At 46.4% G+C, this 22,178-nt stretch overlaps 1 long non-coding RNA gene across 1 annotated transcript; it reads left to right on the top strand.

Annotated features, from left to right (window-relative positions):
* Positions 1–13,052: 13,052 nt before the first annotated feature.
* LOC138267443 (uncharacterized) lies at positions 13,053–18,784 on the top strand. The gene is made up of 3 exons (XR_011199803.1): positions 13,053–13,241; positions 13,874–14,015; positions 18,466–18,784. It is a non-coding gene; the product is annotated as an uncharacterized lncRNA (long non-coding RNA).
* The last annotated feature ends 3,394 nt before the right edge of the window (positions 18,785–22,178 follow it).

The raw sequence follows: 22,178 nt of genomic DNA, 5'->3' as shown, positions 1-22,178 counted from the left end.
GCAGAGGGCTGAGAGGACAAAGAGGACAACTCAGAACTACCACCTGTATTGAGGGATCCATGCAGTTCCAGTGGTGAGCAGATCCCAGCAGCCAGATGTCATTGCATTAGGTACTTGCAGATGCAGGGGAGGTGATTCCTTCACTCCAAGGGAGACTCCTTCTTGCTTCTTTGGTGTAGCTGAAGTCTTGCCGACCCCAGAGGATGCACGGCCGTGGAAATGTTGCAATTGCTGGAAGGAGCCGAGAAACAATGTTGCAGGGCGAGGTAGTCTCGGGATTTGCAGACTTGTTTGGTTCCAGTAAAGTTCAGCAGAGGTTCCGGTGGCCGGGAGCAGAAGGAGTCCTGGTGGTGTCTTGCACGCGGAATCAGGGGACCCACCCACAAGGAAGTCCCTAAATAGCCCTAACATGGGGCTTGGTCACCCTGCAGGTTGACCACCTATCAGAGGGAGTCACTGACGTCAGTTACCTGTCTTGACCAACCAGATCCTCTCAGGGGCCTCTGCACATCTTATTTCGATGATGGCAGAATCAAGTGGCCACCAGGGAGAGCTCTGAGCACCACCCCTGGGATAGTGATGGACAGGGGAGTGGTCACTCCTCTTTCCTTTCTGTGTTTTAGTGCCAGAGCAGGGATCAGGGGTCGCTGGACTAATACAAACCAGATTATGCAAGGAGAGCACCAAATGTGCCCTTCAAAGCAAGCCGGTGGCGTGGGTACGCTACCTCTCCCCTGGCTTGTATAACTTATTTCCAAGGGAGAAGGTGTTGCATCCCCTCTCCCTCAGGAAATCCTTTGTTCTTTCTTCCCCTGCTTGAGCTGGTCAAGCAGCAGGAGGGCAGAAACATGTCTATGGGGATGCTCGCAAAACCCTGGAAGACTGGTAGGAGCAATACTGTGGGGGGGGGGGGTTCTCTGGCACTAGTATTGGGGTATGATTCCAACATGTTTGATTCCAAACATGCCTAGGTTTGGAGTTACCATTATGTAGCTGGACCACAGGTAGTGTGACCTGTGGCCAGTACACCGGTAAAATGGCCTCCCCGCCCTTACGAAGTCCAGTGCATTGGAACTGGAGCCCATAGGGGCTCCTCTGCTTATGCGGGGTGCCCTCACACACAAGAACCTGCACCCTGCCCTTTGGGCTGAAAGGCCTACCACAGGGGTGACTTACAGTGACCTGGTGTAGTGAACATTAGTGAAAGGGTGCATGCACCTTTTTACGCAGGCTGCAAATGGGAGGCCTGCAGACACAGTTTGAATGGGCTCCCATGGGTGCCATAATGCATGCTGCAGGTCATCAGGGACCCCTGGTGTACGCATGCCCTGGGTACCTAGGCACCATATTCTAGACACCTACAGGGGTGCACCAGTATGCCAACTGTGGGGTGTAAAGGGTACCAAAGCAACCACGTTTAGAGGAGAGAGCACAATCACTGGGGTCCTGGTTAGATGGATCTCAGTAAAAACAGTCTAAGCACACTCAAAACAGGCAAAAACCATGCCAAAAAGAGTGACTTTCCTATAATAATGAAATCTGGAAGTGGAGAGAGAAATGTTAGCCGTGCTGAAAGGTTGCTGGCGGATTGGCACCATAGAAGTGCCTTTTTCATAGTCTGAGTAGTTCGAATTAGAACGTTGAATGATCCAGTTACTTGGAGCCACTGCTTGTCCAACTGTTCTTGGAAGGATCTCATTCTGAGACGTGCATGACGCAGCATGAGGATGGCTGAGGACATCATGCCGAGAAATGACTTGAGGATACACACAGAAATGAACTCTTTTCTGGACTGATCGTGAGCCTGGGATATTATGCTTCTTTGTCTCTCTGCGGACAAGAATGGCTTGTTTTGTATGGTGTCCAGAGTTGCCCTGAGAAAAGTTATCCTGTGAGAGGGTGAGAATACCGATTTTTGGAAATGGACTGTAAGTCCTAGAGAAAACAGTTGGAGGCACATTGACGTGGCTTCTGACACCTTCTGAAGAGACAGCGCTTTTACAAGCCAATCCTCAAGATACTGAAAAGGTTGTAGTCCTTTGAGCAACAGATGTGCTGCTACAGTGGCAAGACATTTGGTAAACACTTGGGAAGCTAAACGGAGACCAAAGGGTAGGACTTTGAATTGAAAGCGAGCTCCTGCCACAGTAAAGCAGAGATATTTGGGTGGATAGTGAGGTGAAAGTAGGCTTCTTGCAAATCGAGTGGCCATAACATCTGCATGGTCGAGAAGTTGCAATTTCTCTTGGAGAGTTACCATACGGGAGGCCTTTTTCTGTAGATTTTTGTTCAGCTTCCTGAGGTGTAGAATGCGGTGCCATTCTCCCGACATTTCTTTATTAGAAAGAAACAAGAATAAAACTCCTTTCCTCTCTGAGAACGAGGAACATTCTCTAATGCACCCTTTTGTAGCATGATGGCTGCTTCCTTTTTGAGTAAGTGGATTTAGGGTAGAGGTGATGTTTATGGCAGATGAGGAGGTGGAAGTTGGACAAACTCCAAAGTATGGCCATATCTTATTATATCTAGAACCCACTTGTCTGTGTTAATTTGTTTCCATTGGTTGTAGTAACAAGATGTGTGTGCTTCCTTGGGTGGCAGGATAGGAGAAACTGTAGGGGGCTCCACTGAACTGTCACTTATTCCTTGATGTGTCTTTAGATTGTGCTGGATGCTTACGTTTGGGCTGCTGTCTGGAAAATGCAGCTTGCCGTGGTGCAGGATATCGGTGCTGCTGGTAGGTGGAACAAAATGATTGATAGTTTTGTGGTTGGTACTATTGATTGCTCCCACAGAAGGCGTAGGTTTCTTGATCTAGTGCTCGATGAAAAGGTGTTTTCCTGTACTGAAGTGTTACCAAGGACCTAGCCGTATCGGTATCCGCCTCAATGGCCTGTAAGGAGTCATCTATATGCTTGCCAAAAAGCATATCGCCGTCGAAATGCATGTTCAGAATCTTACTTTGTACCTCTGGCCGGAATGTGGTCGCCTTAAGCCAACTTGGCATCTAAGGATGGCTGCTCCAGCCAGCTGACAAACGGCAAGGGAAGTAATGTCCATTGATTAATCAATTATTTCGGAAGCTGCTCTTTCTCCTTCTAGTAAGATTTTGCGTGCCTCCTGTTTTTTATCATCTGGCAGAAAGTCTAGATATGGTGTGATATCTTACTACATCTGGCGATCATACCTCCCCAGTATTGCTAAGGCATTGGCTGCCTGCACTGTAGTTCCGGAGATGGTCATAAATCTCTTGCCTATGTTATTGAGTCTTCTACTCTCCTTGTCAGGAGTGGGAGTGATAGGCGCGGAAGGATTCTTTGATCTCTTCTGTGCAGCCTGGGTGATCACTGAGTCTGACTTTGTATCTCCCACCAAACATGCAGGTGCATTGTTTATGGCCTTGAATTTTTTATCTATTTTGGGGAGGGGTGCGGTACTGTAGTTGGTGCCTACATGACCTTTGCGCCTTCTTCCCATACATAGTAGATTATTGGAATCCCTCTCACAGTTCTTCTTGACTGGCCCTTAAAATGGTAAAGAAAACAGTCAGACTGCTTGACCTTTATAGGAAGGTGAAACCTAGTTGCGTCACTTTCCATCAGGACGTGAAAACCACCCATGTCCTCTGGTAGTGAGTCTGCTGGTTGGGCAGGTGGAGGAGAAGGTGTGTGATTCATCCCATTAATTGCTAGAAGGTCTGGTGTCTTGAATTTCACCCTCCTCCGCATCATCATCAGTTGAAGGCAGATCTTGCATTGAAGGAACGGCAATGTGCGCGGGTGGAACAACCTTTGGTGTTGAAGCAGGTATAGGCGATGGGGTTCTTTGAGGAGGAGGTGGTTGTGATCCCACAGGTGTTGGAAAACGTGTACAGTACTCTATTAACATGGCGTGCAAGTATTCTACTAATGCCACACGAAGCTGAACCATGGATACCTGAATGGGTTCTATATATTGCTGGGTCTTGTCAGCCACACATTGTGGGCGGAATTCCTGGATGTAATATTGGTCATATTCGTCATCATCATCCTCTTGATATTTGTCATTCAGCTGTGATGGACTGTGTGCTGGGCTAAATAAAACATCATCAGATTCTTCCAGAAAATTCTCAGGCGGTAATGGTGATACCTGCAAAAGATCTTGGTAAAAATATCTGGATGATGGTGCCTGAAAAAGAGGGATAACTTGCAAGCTTGAGAGTCATTTCATTCTAAATGATGGAGGCGTCGACAAGAAGCATGCTGTTGACGATGGAATTATATGATATGATGTGATGAGGTTGTCTGTGTTGTCATCGCTGATGGTTTTGTCGTCGTCGATGTAGTGAATGTCGACGATGTAGTCTTCGATGGTGGAGATGCTGTTGACGGTGGAGATGCCGTCGACGGTGGAGGTGTCGTCGACAGTGGAGGCGTCACCAACGGTGGATATTTCCACAATAAAGGCTTCGCCAAGGAGGCTTTCGCTGGTGTCTGAGGAATCTCCATCTAGGGAGTGGAGGTTTTTGCTACCGTCGATAGTGCAAGTTTCTTCTTTGATGGAGATTTTGATAACAGATGAAGAACTAGATAAAGGTTTTCTTTTTTGTGAGGAGATTTGGGAGGGTCCTGGTGCGTTTTCTTAGCAGCCTTTTTATGACCCTCTTGAGACTCTTGTGATCTCTCCCTCATGAGCCTCTTGTGATCTCTCCCTCTTTTTGTGCTTTTCAGAAGAGGTGTTCAGAGCTAGCAGTGTCTTCATCTTCAGAGATGACATCAGATTTAGTTTTGAGTCTCTGTAACCAAATCAACAACCTACGCTCTGTCTTTTAGGGTTTTGGTTGAAAAGGTCCTACAAATTTTGCAGTCTTTGACCTTATGCTGTGGGTAGAAGCTATATATAAAATCCCTCTAGGGATCCTCCTGGTGAAGTCTCTTCTCACCACAAGATCCACATGACCTGAAGAGTCCTTTCTTAGACGAGTTGATATGGTGAGAAATGGATGAAGATATCAGAAATGTGAAGAAATACTGTGCAGAGCTCAGGGAGACTCCCTTTCACATGACGTGCGGTAGAAAATGTGAGCAACTCAGTCTCTCTTGCAAAGGTTCTACAGGGTGCTGTCATCTGATTGGTTGTGACCTAGGTTAAGTTATTTTTTACAAAAGGATATGCATAGGCTATTGCAGTGGCTATCCATTACAGTGTACTATATTAGTGTATATTGCACTGCTGTTCTGGTGATACAGTGGGACTCCCACTTCGACGACGGGGAAGATTCAAGCATATGAATCTATGAAAGATCCAATACTGGAGAAAGCTATAAGCCAATACAACAAACATAACACAGGGTCCTTTTTCTGGTTTTTGGAACATAGTAACCATTGCCGCTCCTATTGTGAGACAAACTATGCATGTTGTTATATGACAGAGACTGGCAAAAAGTTTTCATTACTTTGATTCCACTGTACCTTAGAACTGATCTTTGCAGTAATCACTGCCCCCACACATTTCATATTCAGAGTTTTAATCACCTTCCACACTGCATTCTGATTTTCAAGGGTCTCAAACTTTTCACCTCACCAACTATCTCAGAAGTACTTGGCAAGCTGAACCTGTCAAGGAAACCCAATTGTTTCACTCCAACAGAGTGAGCAGATATATAAAGCTGCTGGTGGAATCTCCTAAACTGTTCCAGTCTCCGTTTTTCAGTACTAAATTATACTTCATTCCTGTTATTAATTGTGCTAATTTGTTTAATACTTTTATTTGTGCATTTTCTCAAATACACAGTGAACAAACGGTCATAGCAGTTGGTGTAATGTGTGAAGTGGGAGTATCCAGTTGACCCCTACCTTTAATTGTGCTAATTAATTGCAGTTTGGACTCCACTTGCTGAAAGCCTATATGGTACCAATGTACTGGACTAGTCATTTTGTTAAAAAGAAAAAACAGTTTGCATTTTAGGAGTGTGTGGGCCATAGCATTGTTAATGTGAATATTTAACTGCCCCTAAACGTAATTGCTGCTACTTTTTCTGATTCTGTATAGAACCATTTTTTTGTGTTTACCTTTTAGAATTTTCAAGTCTTTTCAAAGTCATGTTGTATATTCTGCTTAATTCTTATGTCAGCTACCAGAGAAATGTACTTCTCTAGACAGCAGATTTCAGCATATCTAACATGAGCTCATCCATTTCCCCATCATTATTTAGCTAAATGTACTTCCTCACCTGGTTCTTCCTCCAGTAGTTGGCACTGAGCTTCCAGTTATTCTGTTTAAAGCCCCTTCGTCCCAGCAGAATGATTTTAAGATAAACTCTAATGAGTTTGTGCTGGACTGATGTCCTTATGCACCATTTAACTATGGACCAGACATGGTTCTCCTTTAAGCTAAAAGTTATTACTATTACTTTGAAGTATTGTTATTCATCACCTTGGTTTTGATGAATAATCTAACAGCATCTATGGGTTGGTGTGTCCTTAGTAGTATATTGTTTGCTATGAATGGCAGTGACAACACTTGTTTCTGTCCGACATGAAGGATCAAGAATCACCAAAGAATCTCCCAGATGTGCTACATAGATATAAACCAAGAAATGTGACGGGGTGCAGCCCTATCATACATCTCTGTATGTGCCAATATATGTATTGTGGAAAGCAATAAGACAGTGGATTCAAGCTCTAAATGCATGTGCTTTCCCAGAGTTGAAGATTAGCTTTAGTCCTATTAAGCATCCATTCACTGTACCTATGGACTGGACCTCTTAAAATAGAGGAATGGAAATCTTGCGTTTATCAGTGTAATCTTTGAAAGCGTTAAGTGGACATGAGTTAGCTGTACCAGGTGTTTTCTAAGGTGGAGGGGGAATATGGTTATTGTGGCCCTTCACCATGCCAGCAATTTTCTATAATGAGTTTTGAGTGGTTGCTGTGAAAGACCTAGGCATTTTGTGTTCTTCACCAATTTATGTGGGTGTGTGTTAGTCTCAGCAATATAGTGTTCATGATGCTTCTGATTCTTGTGAGGATTGTTTTTGTCTTGGCTTTCATTATTTTTTGTGAAACCAGTGATGGTCATTGGATGCTGTTAGTCTTTAGGATGAGATGCAGTTCCAGGCCGCATGCCAAATTTCTGAAGGTTTAATAGTTGCTGATCTAGGGGAGACAATTGGTGAGGATGAAACTGAGTTATTGTTGCTTAGACCTTGAAGGGGTACCAGCTGATGGCTCCAAGTATGTGGGTTTACTGGGTGGGGATGTGGAGAAGGGCGCTAACTGTCTCTCAGCTCATATTCTGGTCAGTGGTTGGGGGACTTGCAAGTTGGGGCGGTGTGAGCTAACAAAGTTCAAAACTCAGATGCACTGGGGTATTCTGGTGTTAGTACTTTGCAAATAGGGAAAGTCTGGTAGTAGAATGCCTTTCAGTCACTTTGACCCACTCTTCATGTGTGCTGTGACGGTGAAGGTGTTATGGGGTAGAGTTGTTTAGGATGGTAATCGGTTTGGATGTGTTTTTTAAGAATGTGAATAAATGGATGCAGGTAAATGGTATGTATGTATGTATGTATGTCATATTTGTAAAGCGCATTCCGACTCACAAAGAGCATCGAAGCGCTAATGTAGAAGGTGAGAAAAGAGGGAAATAGCAAGAATCCAAGGAACCCACCCAAAAAACAGATAATAGTAAGAGAAAAAATTACTTAAAAGTACAAACCGGGGTACGAAATGGATGCTATCTGGGGAAGAGCCAAGTTTTACCTAGTTTCCTGAACCTTAGGTAAGAGGGTTCTTGCCTGATATTCAAGGGAAGCGAGTTCCAACCTTTGGCAGCAGCCACGGTGAAAGCTTTATCCCCCCATTTAGCTTTATAAGTACGGGGAACCTGAATTTGATAGGCTTTGGAGGACCTCTGGTTTCTCTTAGGAGCATGCCAACAGAGCCTGGTGGTGAGGTAGCGAGGACCGATCCCATGAGTAGCTCTATACGTTAGACAGAGATGATGCGCTGAGCCACCGGAAGCCAGTGTAATTGTTTGAGGCTCTCTCTGACTGATACCTGCCGTGAGAGGTTGAGAACCGCTCTAGCGGCTGCGTTCTGGACCAATTGCAATTGTTGATCAAGGCCTTGTCCAGATTAAGGAATAAGGCATTAAAATAATCCACTTTAAACATCACCAATGCTAAAATGGCAGAGACTCCATTCATGCTGGAGATAAGGAAAAGATTTCCTGAGCATTTTAATGAACCAGAGGCATGTCTTTAAGGTGTGGTTTACCTGATTTTTAAAGGATAAGCGATCATCAAAAAGAATGCCCAAATTCCTACTGACAGTGGTGGGGACAGGAAGCGCACCACATTCTGAAGGCCACCAGCGTGAGCTCCATAACTATTTTTCTGGTCCGAAACAGAGAATTTCAGTTTTGGTGGCATTCATTTTAAGACAGTTAGGGGGTCCGACCACGGGAGCACCGCCAACAGGCTGGCGGTGCTCCCACGAGCATTCTGACCGCGGCGGTTCAGCCGCGGTCAGAAGCGGAAAGTCAGCGGTCTCCCGCCGACTTTCCGCTGCTCGGGGGAATCCTCCATGGTTCCGGGTCTCCCGCCAGGAACAGGATGGCGGTAGGGGGTGCCGCGGGGCCCCTGGGGGCCCCTGCAGTGCCCATGCCCATGGCATGGGCACTGCAGGGGCCCCCGTAAGAGGGCCCCGCAAAGTATTTCAGTGTCTGCCATGCAGACACTGAAATACGCGACGGGTGCAACTGCACCCGTCGCACCCCTGCAACTACGCCGGCTCAATTCTGAGCCGGCGTCCTCGTTGCAGGGGCATTTACTCTGGGCCGGCGGGCGCTCTTTTGGAGAGCGCCCGCCGGCCCAGAGGAAATGTTAGAATGGCCTCCGCCGTCCGCCAAGGTTAGAATCAGGCCCTTAGTCTTCATTCAATTACTAACTGTTTGCATACAGTTGTTGAACCGGTCCGCAACCTCCTCCCAAGGCTTTTTGATTGGGATGATAAGCTGAGCATCGTCTGCATAAGAGGACGGGATGAAGCCAAAGGAGTGAATCAGACTAGCCAGCGGGGCAACATACACATTAAACAGAGTGGGACTCAGAGAAGATCCCTGTGGAATCCTGCAGGGTAATAGATAAGGCGTGGATCTAAAGTCGCCACAACTTGCAGTGGTCCATCTGTTAGTAAGAAAAGATTCCAGAAGCTTAAGGGCTCGCTCTCTAATCCCTACTTGACAAAGGCGGGACATCAATAGGTGGGGGGAGATGGTATCAAACGCCGACAATAAATCTAATAGTACTAGGATGACCCCTTGACCTCCTTGAAATCAAGGCCGTCTCCGTACTATGCACCTTTCTGAAACCATGTTGAGAGGCATCAAGGGCTCCCACTTCCACTAAGAATTCAGCCAGTTCCAAATTCACGATTTTCTCTAAAATCTTTGCCAGATAGGGAAGAAGTGCTATTGGCCATAAATTGTTTAGGTCCTGGCTGTCGCCATCTGGCTTCTTCTTAAGGGGAACCACTATGGTTTCTTTCCATAGGGAGGGATACACCCCAGATATCAGGACCTCTTGAAAGATAGGAGCTAACGCCCGAGCCATCAGGTCGGGGGCCAGTTGAAAAATAGAATGGGGGCACGGATCCAAAGGGGAACCAGACTTAATTTCTAGGATCCTCTTTCTAATACTGTCATGAGATGGGATATGGAAATCAGATAGAACTTTACAGCTAGCTTTGGAGTCGGTAGGTACCCTATAGGGGAGTTCCGTAGAGATCTCATGAGGAGCAAAATTTGTGTGTATTTGGAGAATTTTGTTCTCAAAGTGCCTAGCAACCTTATCACAGAACTCCTGAGAATTTTCCAGATCGAAGGGGAATGGATAATTCCTTTATCTCCTTAAATAGTTCTCTAGAGGCATTTAATGCCTCCTTCACTTTGGCAATATAGAAATTAGATTTGGCTTTAAAACGCGCCGCTTTGTAAGCCTTGAGGGTGGACTTTAATGCAGCTCTTTCCTCTGGGACTGGTTTTAATTTCCACTGGTGCTCCTGTTGTCTGTACTTTTTCTGGAAAGATTTAAGTTCGCTCGTAAACCAAGGTTGACCAAGCTTCTTCCGGCTGCAAGGCCCCCGGATCTTTGGGGGAGCCAGTTGAGTCATGGACATTTCAACCCCTTGCTGAAAACTGTCAAGCAGGGGCCGAGCTAGCTTCTTGGCTCTGTCCCAGGCCTCTTCTAAGGCCGGGAACTAACTCTTCCACTTTAATCTGCTTCCATGGCCTAAATACTTTTCTCTTCACCTCATACAGAGCAGGAAAGTGCGTTATGTCAAATTTAAAGTTTAGCAGATGATGATCCGTCCAACTTAACTGGGTATTGGTTAACACCAGCTGTAGAGAAGTACGATCAAAGATCCCATCTAATATATGTCATGCACTATGGGTAGCTGCCGAGACTCTGAGGGACCAATCCAAGGCCTCCATAAGATCTAAGAACTCCCTAACCACTGGAGTGCAGATCTCGTCAAAATGAATATTAAAATCGCCTATTATAATTGCCTTTGGGAACAAAACCATAGGTTCTATCAGCTTAACCCAAGATTGGACAAGGTTTGTAGGAGGGCCCAGCGGTCGATAAATCAGTAGGCCCTCCTACAGTACTCCACTGTTCTGAGAGATCTTAAAAGCCATTGTCTCGCATGTTTCAGCGGCGGGGCCAGACCAAGCGCACACAAGAGTAGCCCTGCAGATAATAGCCAAGCCCCCACCCCTATTGTGGGGTCTATATAATCTGTAGTAGGTATACCCTGGGGGGGAGCTGCTACAAAATCCGGGTCTGATTCTGTTTTGCCCCAGGTTTCTGTTAAAAACAATCAATATGCCAAGTATCAATCATTTCGCAGATTTCCAGTTTGTGGTTGGGGAGTGAGCAGAAATTTAACAAGGCGTACTGGAACGGCTGACCGTGAGCTACCGTGTTTTCCTGAGCTGCCATTCCAGACATCAGAGGCCTCCTATGCTGAGCTCTGGCCTCCTTCAAGGTTAATGGAGCTTGTAGTGTCCAATTACATTCCTCCCAGGTCCAAGCGCCCGTAATCGGATGGCGCCTTCTGCTTACAGGGCATATTCTTAATCTTGATTTTGCTGCTATACCCCTGAGGGGCCGCACATTTAAAAAAATGGGCAGAATCTCTGGCCCCTGGGCCCGTTCGGGCGCAGACGGGCTTGCCTTGCGCCTTTGGCGTGCCCGGTGCGCGGCCACTCAGCTGGATTAATTTACAGCGCCGGGCCAAGAGCCCGACGTCAGCTGGACCGCTAACTCGCAGTACAGAGTTTCTGATGGCTGGAAGGAGGGCTCTAACTGACCCTCACTTCCGGTGCAGGCTCTAGAATGATGCCTGGCTGAAGAGACGACAAAGAAAGGTAAAAAAGCCCCAGTTAAAAAGAAATAAAAACAGCGCTCCCCCAGGCAGTGTTTCCCCCACCCTAATGTAACTATATTTAAAAAGTTGAAAATAAACTTCCCTCATGCCGCGCAAAGCTGGCGAGTGACGTGCTCTCCTTCAATGCGCGGCCGCCCAGCTGGATTCATTTATGGCGCCGGGCCAAGAGCCCGACAGCTGGACCACTAACTTGCGGTACAGAATCTCTGATGGCCGGAAGGAGGGCTCTAACTGACCCTCACTTCCGGTGCTGGCTCTAGAATGATGCCTGGCTGAAGAGACGACAAAGAAAGGTAAAAAAAGCCCCAGTTAAAAGAAATAAAAACAGCGCTCCCCCAGGCAGTGTTTCCCCCACCCTAATGTAAGTATATTTAAAAAGATAAAAAAATTGTACATTCCTATATACATCACTGGTGTTTGAAAGTTACGTGGCCCTGTGTACAAATTATAGAAAATGCTGTCTAGAGTCGGTGTCACATTTGAACATACTTGTTTGTACTTCCCTTTTCCTGTATGTTTGACTGTAGCAAAACTCAAATCCAGACTCCACATTCTCGTCTGAAAATCTACAAGCTTGCATTGCTGACCTCTTTGTAGCTGGGACAGACACAACTTCCACCACTCTCAGATGGGGGTTTCTGTACATGATCACCTACCCAGACATCCAAGGTAAGATATGCAAAATGATGACCTAAGGCTAATAAATACAAATTGATACCTAAAGTACTAGATACACAATAACAGTCTGTGTGTGAAGTTGGCACAATATATTTTATGCAACGTTAAGGGTGACTGCCTTCTGATGATGATCTGACTTCTACAGTGAATAGCAGCAGAGAATTTAGAAGAAGCTTAACAGGGATAATGGGGAAAAAAGCAAGGCTGGTTTCTGACTTTAACAGAAATCTGCACAAGCCAGGGTTTTAAAACTCTAAGTACAGGATAAATTCAAAAGGTAGTAGCAGTCGGGAAATGACAGCCAAGGACCAGAAGAGGAAAATGAAAAGGAGACAGATTTGTTCTTGCATAACGATGACTGCATTGGGATATTCTAGGGGTGTGTAGTGCTCCAAGCAAATGACATGACATGCTGTTGTATATTACCATTCCTCTTCTTACCTGACATGAAATGAGAGTTCACTGGTCTGAAAAGTAATGCTAAGCCGCAAGGTTATGACAGGAAGGAAGATCCTTTTGAGCCCTTTCTTTGGATTGAGTGCATCCATGGTATCCTTCATCCTGTAACAAACTGACCATAACTTGGGGAATTATGTTGGTCCAATGTACTAAATAGAGTGCTGAGGGTAGTTAAGTAGGATCTGAGGCATGAGGTTGAGATACACATTGGAGGATCTTTGCTGTCCCATTGTTTTGGAAAGGCAGGTGATTTGCGTGGGAGGAGTCTGATTCATTGGCAGAGCTGTGTTTATTCTGAATTAGCAATGCAGTGCCGAAGTTACAGGTTGGAATATTGGTAGCATGTCTCAGTTTGTTTGGTCGTAGGACTCCTCACCATATCCCACCATATTCACAGACGTGGGAGGCAATCAAGGGGTGTTGATGATAACACCACTATCACTGAGCTTGCCTTCTCTTCTCTACCTCACATCTCTGATGCTAGTCCGGTGCCAGCAGGAGATTGAGCAAGTGGTGGGCTGGGACCGCCTGCCTGCCTGGGATGATCGGCTCCAGATGCCCTACGTGGAGGCTACTATCAATGAAATTCTGCGCTTTGGGAACATCAGCCCTGCTGGAGTTTTCAGAGAAGTCACCAAGGACACCACTCTCTGAGGGTACCACCTGACCAAAGTGAGTACCCAGAAAATGACTGAAGCCAATCTCCAGTTCAAGAGAACTAAGTAGGTAAAGCTAAAAAGGAAGTGAATTAGATTTGGTACCCTAAGAAAGATACACTGAATTCCCAAATACGTGCCACTACATGAAGATTTACAAGTTAGATCATTTACATTTAAGCAAACCTCTGGGTCCCTGCATGCCATTGTAACCAAATCAACAACACCTGTTTTCCCACTTGTGCTCTGTAAACATACCTGTAGACGTGCCTTAAACTATGAAGTGAGTATTGGCACATTAGTTATAGCTTAGGCCTACAATGCTTCCTTGCAATTGTTTTATCATCTGAGTCAAAGTGATAGAGAAAGTGTAATAGGTTGAAAGTGACATTGTCACTAGAGTCATAATGTAAAATAAAAAACTGGGTGATGCTGTAAAGATGAGATATTTCACATAATGCTCCACAGGTAATGATTTAATCCCACAAGTGTGCATGCTGTCTCTTGGATGTTCTTCAGTTGCACTGATTCTCTCCAATCCCCTGGTTCTTTTTGTATGTCATCCCAGGTTTGTTCCACAGTTTTCTTAAGGTTGCATCCTCTACACCTGAGATTTTGTTTAATGCCTTTCATTTCATCTTCGTTCAGGGCACCTCTGTGATCTCTAACATGACCTCCCTTTTCTTCGACCCTTTGGTGTGGAAAGACCCCAATCACTTCAACCCCCAGAACTTCCTAAACGAGCAAGGACAATCTGAGAAGCCAGAATCTATGATCCCTTTTTCTGCAGGTGAGTCAACTCTGGAAGTTTTTGGGTGGGAATTTTATTTTGTAGGCTTCCAGCCTCAGACATTATGGGGGTCATTCTGACCCTGGCGGAATGACTGAAGCACCGCCAACAGGCTGGCGGTGCTTCAAAGCCCATTCCGACCGCCGCGGTTGGAAAAACGGGTCCGGCGGTTTCCCGCCGGATTTCCCCTGGCTGGGCGAATCCTCCATGGTGGCGCCGCAAGCAGCGCCGCCATGGGGATTCTGACCCCCTTCCTGCCAGCCTGTTTCTGGTGGTTTTCCCTGCCAGGAACAGGCTGGCGGGAACGGGTGTCCTGGGGCCCCCTGCAATGCCCATGCCACTGGCATGGGCAGTGCAGGGGCCCTCTAACAGGGCCCCAGCCTGCTTTTCACTGTCTGCGTAGCAGACAGTGAAAAGCTCGACGGGTGCAACTGCACCCGTCGCACACCTGCAACACCGCCGGCTCCATTCGGAACCGGCTTCAGTGAGCGCCCGCCGGCCCAGCGGGAAAGTCGGAATGGCCCCAGCGGTCTTTTGACCGTGGGGTGGCCAAATGGCGGTTCCAGCCAGGCAGGCGGCAAACGCCGCCCGCCGGGGTCAGAATGACCCCCTATGTGCTTTAGGTGACTACGGAACCTAACTGGTTGATGTTGAATGGGAGCATGGACAGTCTACCTATAAGATGTGGGGCATTCTGTACAAATTTAGAGGTGCCTTACGAGGTAGCAAGATCCTCATACGTCCACATTGATAACTTTACCTGCTTCAAGTGCTACACACTTGCAGCAGATCATCTTAGGATTTTTGGCGTTTCTCTTTGTTAAAGCAGCTGAGATTTTCTACGTTTCACCTGTGCCCTTTTTATTTCTGTGACTGAATTTATTGTTATGCTCATCCACTGCCTCTGTATTTGCTTTCCCTTGTCTAATGTCTGAAATTCTGAATTATTTTTACCTGTCTGCATCTCTTTCGCTGGGGATCTGCATCCTGTAGCCTGCTGCCCACATTTGTCTGTAAGGTTTTTAAGATCTCAGAAATATCTTCAGTGACAAAGAATATAGTACATTTTGCTCCACAAAATATTGCCTGATTTAGGCACCCAGGCAGATGAAAGATGCCACCTTTGCTTCACAACTGAACAAGGTTTTGAAGTCCACATATAGCCATATTCTAAGACATTGTGGCGGTGATTCTAACCGCGGCGGGCGGCAGTCGCCGCCCGCCATGCGGTTACCGCCAAATGACCGCACCGCGGTCACAAGACCGCGGCGGCCATTCTGGCTTTCCCGCTGTGCTGGCGGGCGACCGCCAAAAGGCCGCCCGCCAGCACAGCGGGAAAGACCCAGCAACGATGAAGCCGGCTCCGAATGGAGCCGGCGGAGTTGCTGGAGTGCGACGGGTGCAGTAGCACCCGTCGCGAATTTCAGTGTCTGCTAGGCAGACACTGAAATTCCTTTTGGGGCCCTCTTACGGGGGCCCCTGCAGTGCCCATGCCATTGGCATGGGCACTGCAGGGGCCCCCAGGGGCCCCGCGGCACCCCCTACCGCCATCCTGTTCCTGGCGGGAGACCCGCCAGGAACAGGATGGCGGTAGGGGGTGTCAGAATCCCAATAGCGGTGGAGCGCGCTCCGCCGCCATGGAGGATTCTCAAGGGCAGCGGAAAGTCGTCGGGACACCGCCGACTTTCCGTTTCTGGCCGCGGCTGAACCGCCGCGGTCAGAATGCCCAGCGGTGCACCGCCAGCCTGTTGGCGGTGCTACCGCGGTCATTCGCCCTGGTGGTTTTTACCGCCAGGGTTAGAATGACCCCCTGTGTGCCAGAGTGATAGGTTGAACTGCCTTGGGTCTGGGTATCTCGTGTGGCCTTGAATCTGTGTGAGAAGATCCGTTCTGAGAATAAATGTGCTTGTGGGGGATGATGAACATCTCCAGAAACATGGAGTATCAGGATTGTCAGGCCCTCCTGAGGCCACTAGGATGAGTGTCAGAGATGTTTGTAGCATTTTTTTTACCACATATGAGAGGAGTGGGAGAGGCTGAAAACTGCAGGCAAAGATCTCTGACCAATTTATTCATAGTACATTGCACATGGACTCTGGGTGTGAGCACCCAGAGGCAACGTTTGATCATTTTGTGTTTTTGGGGGTGTCTGTTTACGGGTTTCCCCACCACTGGAAGTATACCTTTGCAGAACTTGAGGGCAGAGTTCTCTCTAGTGGACATGTTGATACATCCTGCTGAGCGGATCTGCAAAAGTTGTTGTCCTCTTCTAGGAATATGTCTTGGCAGATCGCACAAAGCCACATCCTCTGTGCTAGTGATGAGAACGGGGAAGGGTGTGTGCCACCCTTCTTCTGTTGGTAGAACATGTCTGTCATGTTGTCCGCCTTGATGAGGACTACCTTCCATCTAATGACATAGAAGAAGTCATTGAGGGCTATTTGTATGGTTAGCACTTATAGCTAATTGATGTGGTAGCTGTATTGTCGAGGAAGCCACATTCCCTGTAGTCATGTCCTCAAGATGTGTTCCCAAGGTTTTGAGAAATGTGTCTGTGGTGATGGTCACAGGTGAAATGATGTATGAGCCAAGGTCTGCCCAGCAACAATTTGTTATTGTTCCCCATTGCAGCACATTGTGAGTGTTGGCCTTTATTAGCACCAGATTTCCCCAGTGACCCTCTGCTTGTGACCACTGAGCCGCAAAGCAGTCTTGTAGGAGGCTCCGAGAGAGCCTTGAATATGGGGTACAATAACAATACATAAGGCCATCATCCCTAGGAGGTACATCATAGTTCAGACTGCGCATTGATGATTGAGCTGCAGAAGAGTCAGCAGCTTCTGAAATGCCAAGAATCTTTGTTGGTTGGGGTGGACTTTCCCCTGTAACTGTGGTTAACAGATCCCTAGAAGTGTTGAATCTGTTGAGGTTGTAGGTGGAACTTGGTGGCATTTATGATAAACTGCAAGCATGGAAATTGCTGCCGGAGGGCAGCCTTGGCAGTGCTGCCGCTCTTGATCAGCCAGTCATTTAGATATGGGAGGATGTGAGTGGCCCCATTTTGTAGATGTGCAGCCACCACTGCCAGGCACTTTGAAATACCCATAGCACTGCAGTGACCCCAAAATGGAGCACTTTGAATTGGAAATGATGTCTACTTAACTGAAAGTGAAGATATCACCGATGACAGTGTGAATGGCTATGTGAAAGTAGGCATCTTTGTGGTCAAGCACTGTCATGTAGTTATCCAGTTGGATCAATGGAGAGACATCCTAGGGAGTTGTCATACGCAAGTGTTGCCAAAGGATTTGTTTGTTTAGAGGCCTGAGGTCTAGAATAAGCCCAAAGGAGCTCTCCTTTTTGGGAATAAGGAAGTATAGGTGGGGGCACGGTCTCTGCAGCGCTCGTAGCTCTTCCTCTGGGAGGACATGCTGAAGACGTGTGTGGCTATTATTTTGGGAGGGGTAGTGACAGCTACTAGGCTGTAGCTGGAACCCTCTATGTGATCTGATCTCCTCCCAACTTGGGAGGAAAACTTTTATTCTGCCTCCAACACATGATGTGTGATCAGGAGGAGGAAATAAGGCAACTCACTGCAGTGGAAGATATTTACTGGATCCACCTCTGCCCTCACCTTTGATGTTGATCCTATAGACAACCCTGGTGTAGCCCATACCAGCCTGCAGGTAGAAAGCCTCTTGCTGTCTTTGATAGGATTACTGCTTGTTAGGTGAGGTGGATTTAGCTCTGCCCCTGAGCTGTTGCTTCCAAAGGGAGCCCTTAAGCGCAGGATTTTTTGGGACATCCATGGATTTTGAAATGTGTCTGTCCTTATTTATCTTTTCAAGCTTCTCATCAACGTTGGGACCAAAGGGATGCTCGCTGTCATATGAGATGTTGAGGAGATGGTGCTGGATTTCAGGTTTGAACCCAGAGATTCAGGAACCAGGTGTATCACCTGAGTATGTCACTGGTATTAATGCCTCAAGAAGCTGTGCTCGAAGTGTCCGAGATGTCCTTGCCCTCGGCACTGTTTCTTCCCCCTTCTCCTATAATCTTCTGCGAGATGTTTGGCAAGTTCCTGCATCACCGCTCATTGGGACCTGTGTTATCTGGAGAGGGGTCCAGCAAATTTGCCTACACGTCAGAACATGGCTGCCTGCTATGCAATTACTCTCTTCCTCACAAATTCAAACATTTTGTCTCTGCCAGTGATGCATGTGCTTAGCATTCAAGTGCAGACCACAGCCACCTAGCTCTGTAAAAAGAAACACAAAGAAACAAATAATATGCTATTTCTTGTTTCTTTTTGCTCGGTGTTATTCCTTATAGACATCTTGTTCTGTTTTCCCTACTCATGCCCTGCTCCTGGTGTCCTTGTTTCTTGGGTTCTGTTGTGTGATGAGATTTTGTATCTGGAATTCTTCTCATGCCCAGTTTCTTGTTGTAGGTCAGCGGGTGTGCCCAGGGGAGCAGCTCGCCCGGATGGAACTCATGTTCTTCACCAGCCTACTCCAGAATCTGGACATCTTTCTTGTTGACAAAGAGCGCCGTCCTGATTTCTCTTACACAAGCGGCCTTGTGTGTGCCCCCCATCCCTACAAGCTGAGCTGTCGGACACGGCCACAGTCATTTATGCAAAATGCAGAGAAGTAATCCCTTAGCGTGATACCTCAATCTGGCCATCCCAGTTATACAAGAACGTAACTGTAAATATATTTCTAGCGTCAATTGCTTCTCATTTGCCTCAAGTGTCCTTTGCAGGAATAATTTCCAACATAACTCTAGACCTATCAGTAGCTGAGGCACATCTAGGGCCAAGAAGGCCGTATCTGCAAGGCACAATGTATAACCCAGCTGGATGTAATACAAAAAAGGCAATAGACTAAAAGGCTTGAAAGAAATATTCAAATTGTAACAATAAAAGAAACTAGAAATCATTAAGACCAAGTATATGATGTGATCTTAGGAATACATTAATGACACAGAACTGAGGGACTTGTGCATTACTGGTCAGGGCGCAATGGAGTTGGCGTTTCTGTGCTCTGACTGAACTGCAATATGGCCTTCATTTGCAATGCATATCATGTCCTGATCAGCATCATCTCAAAATATGGAATCCCAGAGGTCGAAAAGCCTCCTACTTAATAAGTTGGAGACAGCAGGCACTTGTGGCACCAGATGAATGCTTGTGAATGCTGGAATGAAGGTCTGCAAGCAGCAGCAGATCTGTATTTCAAGCGTTTCTAATCATGGTTTCTAGAGGTGCAGGGATCCCAAGGGGATGGCTTTCCCTTTGCTAACCAGTTATCACCCCAACTCAGAGGCAGGTAACAGAATGGTTTGTGACCACAGTTGACTCATAAAGAGAAGGGCAACGTCTCTTAAATGCTTAAATGCCCTCTCCCATTTGCAATTGGAAAGGGTCATAAAAACACTTTTGTGAGTCATAATTCGATTTGCAAACAGGCTTCAGTGCATTATATTAAGGTGTTTTGTATTCACAAATACTGTGTTTTTGCAGATCTCAGACTTCTTGACTACAAAATACTTTTGTAAGTTAAGCCTAGAGACCCTGTTGCCACCTATAACATATTACCTATGAGCTGGGCCCCTCAGTTGTGAGATGAGTTTTGTTTCTGTCTCAGAATTTTCTGATCACCTTTTGTTTTTTAAGTTTCTAGGTGTTCCGTACAGGTTTCTATGCATCTTTATGGGCCTTGATTTCTATAGTGATATTCTCTGTTGGATTGTTCCAGCACTGCCTAGATTAGAATGGGATCTTTATATTTCAGGATGTTGAGGGTGCAACTATGGTTGCCTAAAAGCATTTGGTCAGTTGCCTTCTCACCACCACTAGCTAATAATATTCCTTGTTTGGCATTAATAAAGCTTGGGAAGCATCACTGTGTGTTCCTTGTCTACGCACCGCCTTACCTCATCCCTACAATTTGGTGAAGAGTGTCTCTAAGTATGGTGGAAAAACTTCTAAATGGGTCAGCAGAGAAGACTGTGGCAAGTGCACACAAATGGAAGACTAACCTGTGTATATGACCAAGTACTTCATTGGGCAATGATTAGGTAGTAGCAGTTATTGGAGGAACTAGAAGATGGATCTACAATGCATTACGTGATGACACAGGAGCCATCTAATACAGTTTAGTAAATACAATTCCAAATACTTGTCGCAGGGAGAAACACTTAAAAGGACGGAGATCACACCAAGAAAAATTAATTTTGGGCGCTGCAGAGAATGGCATTTTTGGAAAGAACAATGATGGTTGATTTTTTTGTGTAAATGCCACAAGCTCTACAGAAGCATTTTTAGGTGTGTCAACTCATCATCCAGAAACCTGCAATTTGTCAAATTTACTTTGCATTAGTGATGCAGGGCATCAACAAATGATCACATATTGCCTTGTACTGGGGTGGATCTTGGGCAAATCCCACAAAGAGTTGATGTAAGTGGAAACAGTGAGTGAATTTCCACTTCTGGAAATGGTGGATATGGCACAGATACTCTATATGTATTTAGAAATATCTACAAATGGCTGACGATCCCATGATTCCCAAGGGACCTGATCCCAGTAAGGATTGGGTAGGCAGCGGTGACACGCTCATCCAATCACTTGTTTTTCATTCGAAAATCCACAGAGTGTTCCTGTAGTTTTTCTGGCTCACAAAGGGCCTTATTACGATTTTGGCAGATGGAAAAACCTGTCCGCCTAAATCCTGACCGGGAGGTTGCCGCCATTGTGGCTGCCTCCCGCCGGGCCCATTACGAGTTTCCAACTGGGTCAGCAGGAAAGGGCCTACAGCATTGTCTCAGGCTCGTAATCGACATAAATAACACCTTAAACTCACATTTCTCATACAACACGCAAAGATGCTATGTGAAGATAGCCCTATCTCTCTCCTGATCACCACACTACACTCAATCCATACTTTACATCTATGAAGGTAACAGCATCCCTTGGGTCATTACTCATGACACCCAAACTCTCCTTTTATAGTCCACACAATATCCTACACCCTTCCCACCAAACATGCCCTAAGGAGCAGTAAGCTACCCTTCTAAGAAAGCTCTTTGTATTGCAAAATACTAATGACCCCGCAGTAGAGAGATTATTATCTCTGTTGCGGTACCATAGATCTGTCTCCTTTGTCAATGCCTAAGGTAACGAGCACACTAAGACCTCAGACACCCCCTTCTGTCGCTGTTCCCTTTGAAGGCAAGGTTGCTACTTCCTAATTAATGGTTATACCTCTTTATGCCATTTACTTGGACATTTCCACCCACAATAGTAATAAATAACACAAGTGTGTGGGGTGGAGCAACTCAAAGAAAAGTGAAAAACTCTGGGCCTTATTGAGATATTGGTGGACGAGTTGCTCCATCACAACGGTGATGGATATCCCTCTGCCTAAATCTAAATCCCATAGGATTTAAAGGGGTTTAGATTTGGGTGGACTGGATATGAGTCACCGTTGTGACAGAGTAACTTATCCGCCAATGTCTAAATCAGGCCCTTTGTTTCTTAAATATCTAGAATACAGGATTTTCCACTGGTAGAGAGTCTAAACACTTATACAACCGAACCAGCAGAAGGGCGAGCTTTACTTCAAAAGGTCACAAGAAAAGAGCCAATCAATCTACAAACTATGTACAATTGTATCCATCCTTTGAGATAAACATCCACTTCATGACCTCCCCATCCATCAAAAAGAAATGGAGCAGATTGGAAAAATGCTGCAGTGTGCACCAGCATCCTTGCAATGTTCACTGTCTGCAAAGCGGACAGTGAACACTGTGACGTTGCTGGCGAGGGGGGCTCCCTGCACCCATTCTCCGCCAGCCTTTTCATGGCGGTGCTACCCCCAAGAAATCGCTGGTGGAGAACAAAGTCGTAATCCCCTGGGCAGCGCTGCCCTGGCAGATTAAGACTGCTTGGACCACCAGACTGCCGGGATGACCGTGGTACAACTGCCGTGGTCGTAATGTGGCGGTGGACCGTCGCATTGGCAGCAATCCCACCACCACCTCAAACCTTTGTAATCAGGCCCAAAGTGTTTTGTCTATGTGTGTATGTCCTACCTGTTTACTGGTTTTTACATTGGTGTTGACACTGATCTTTGGATCAGGGTCTTTATTTGGAATGACAG

This window comes from Pleurodeles waltl, chromosome 12 (assembly GCF_031143425.1).
Source record: "Pleurodeles waltl isolate 20211129_DDA chromosome 12, aPleWal1.hap1.20221129, whole genome shotgun sequence".
NCBI lineage: Eukaryota > Metazoa > Chordata > Amphibia > Caudata > Salamandridae > Pleurodeles > Pleurodeles waltl.
This window is presented reverse-complemented; position numbering and strand designations above follow the sequence as displayed.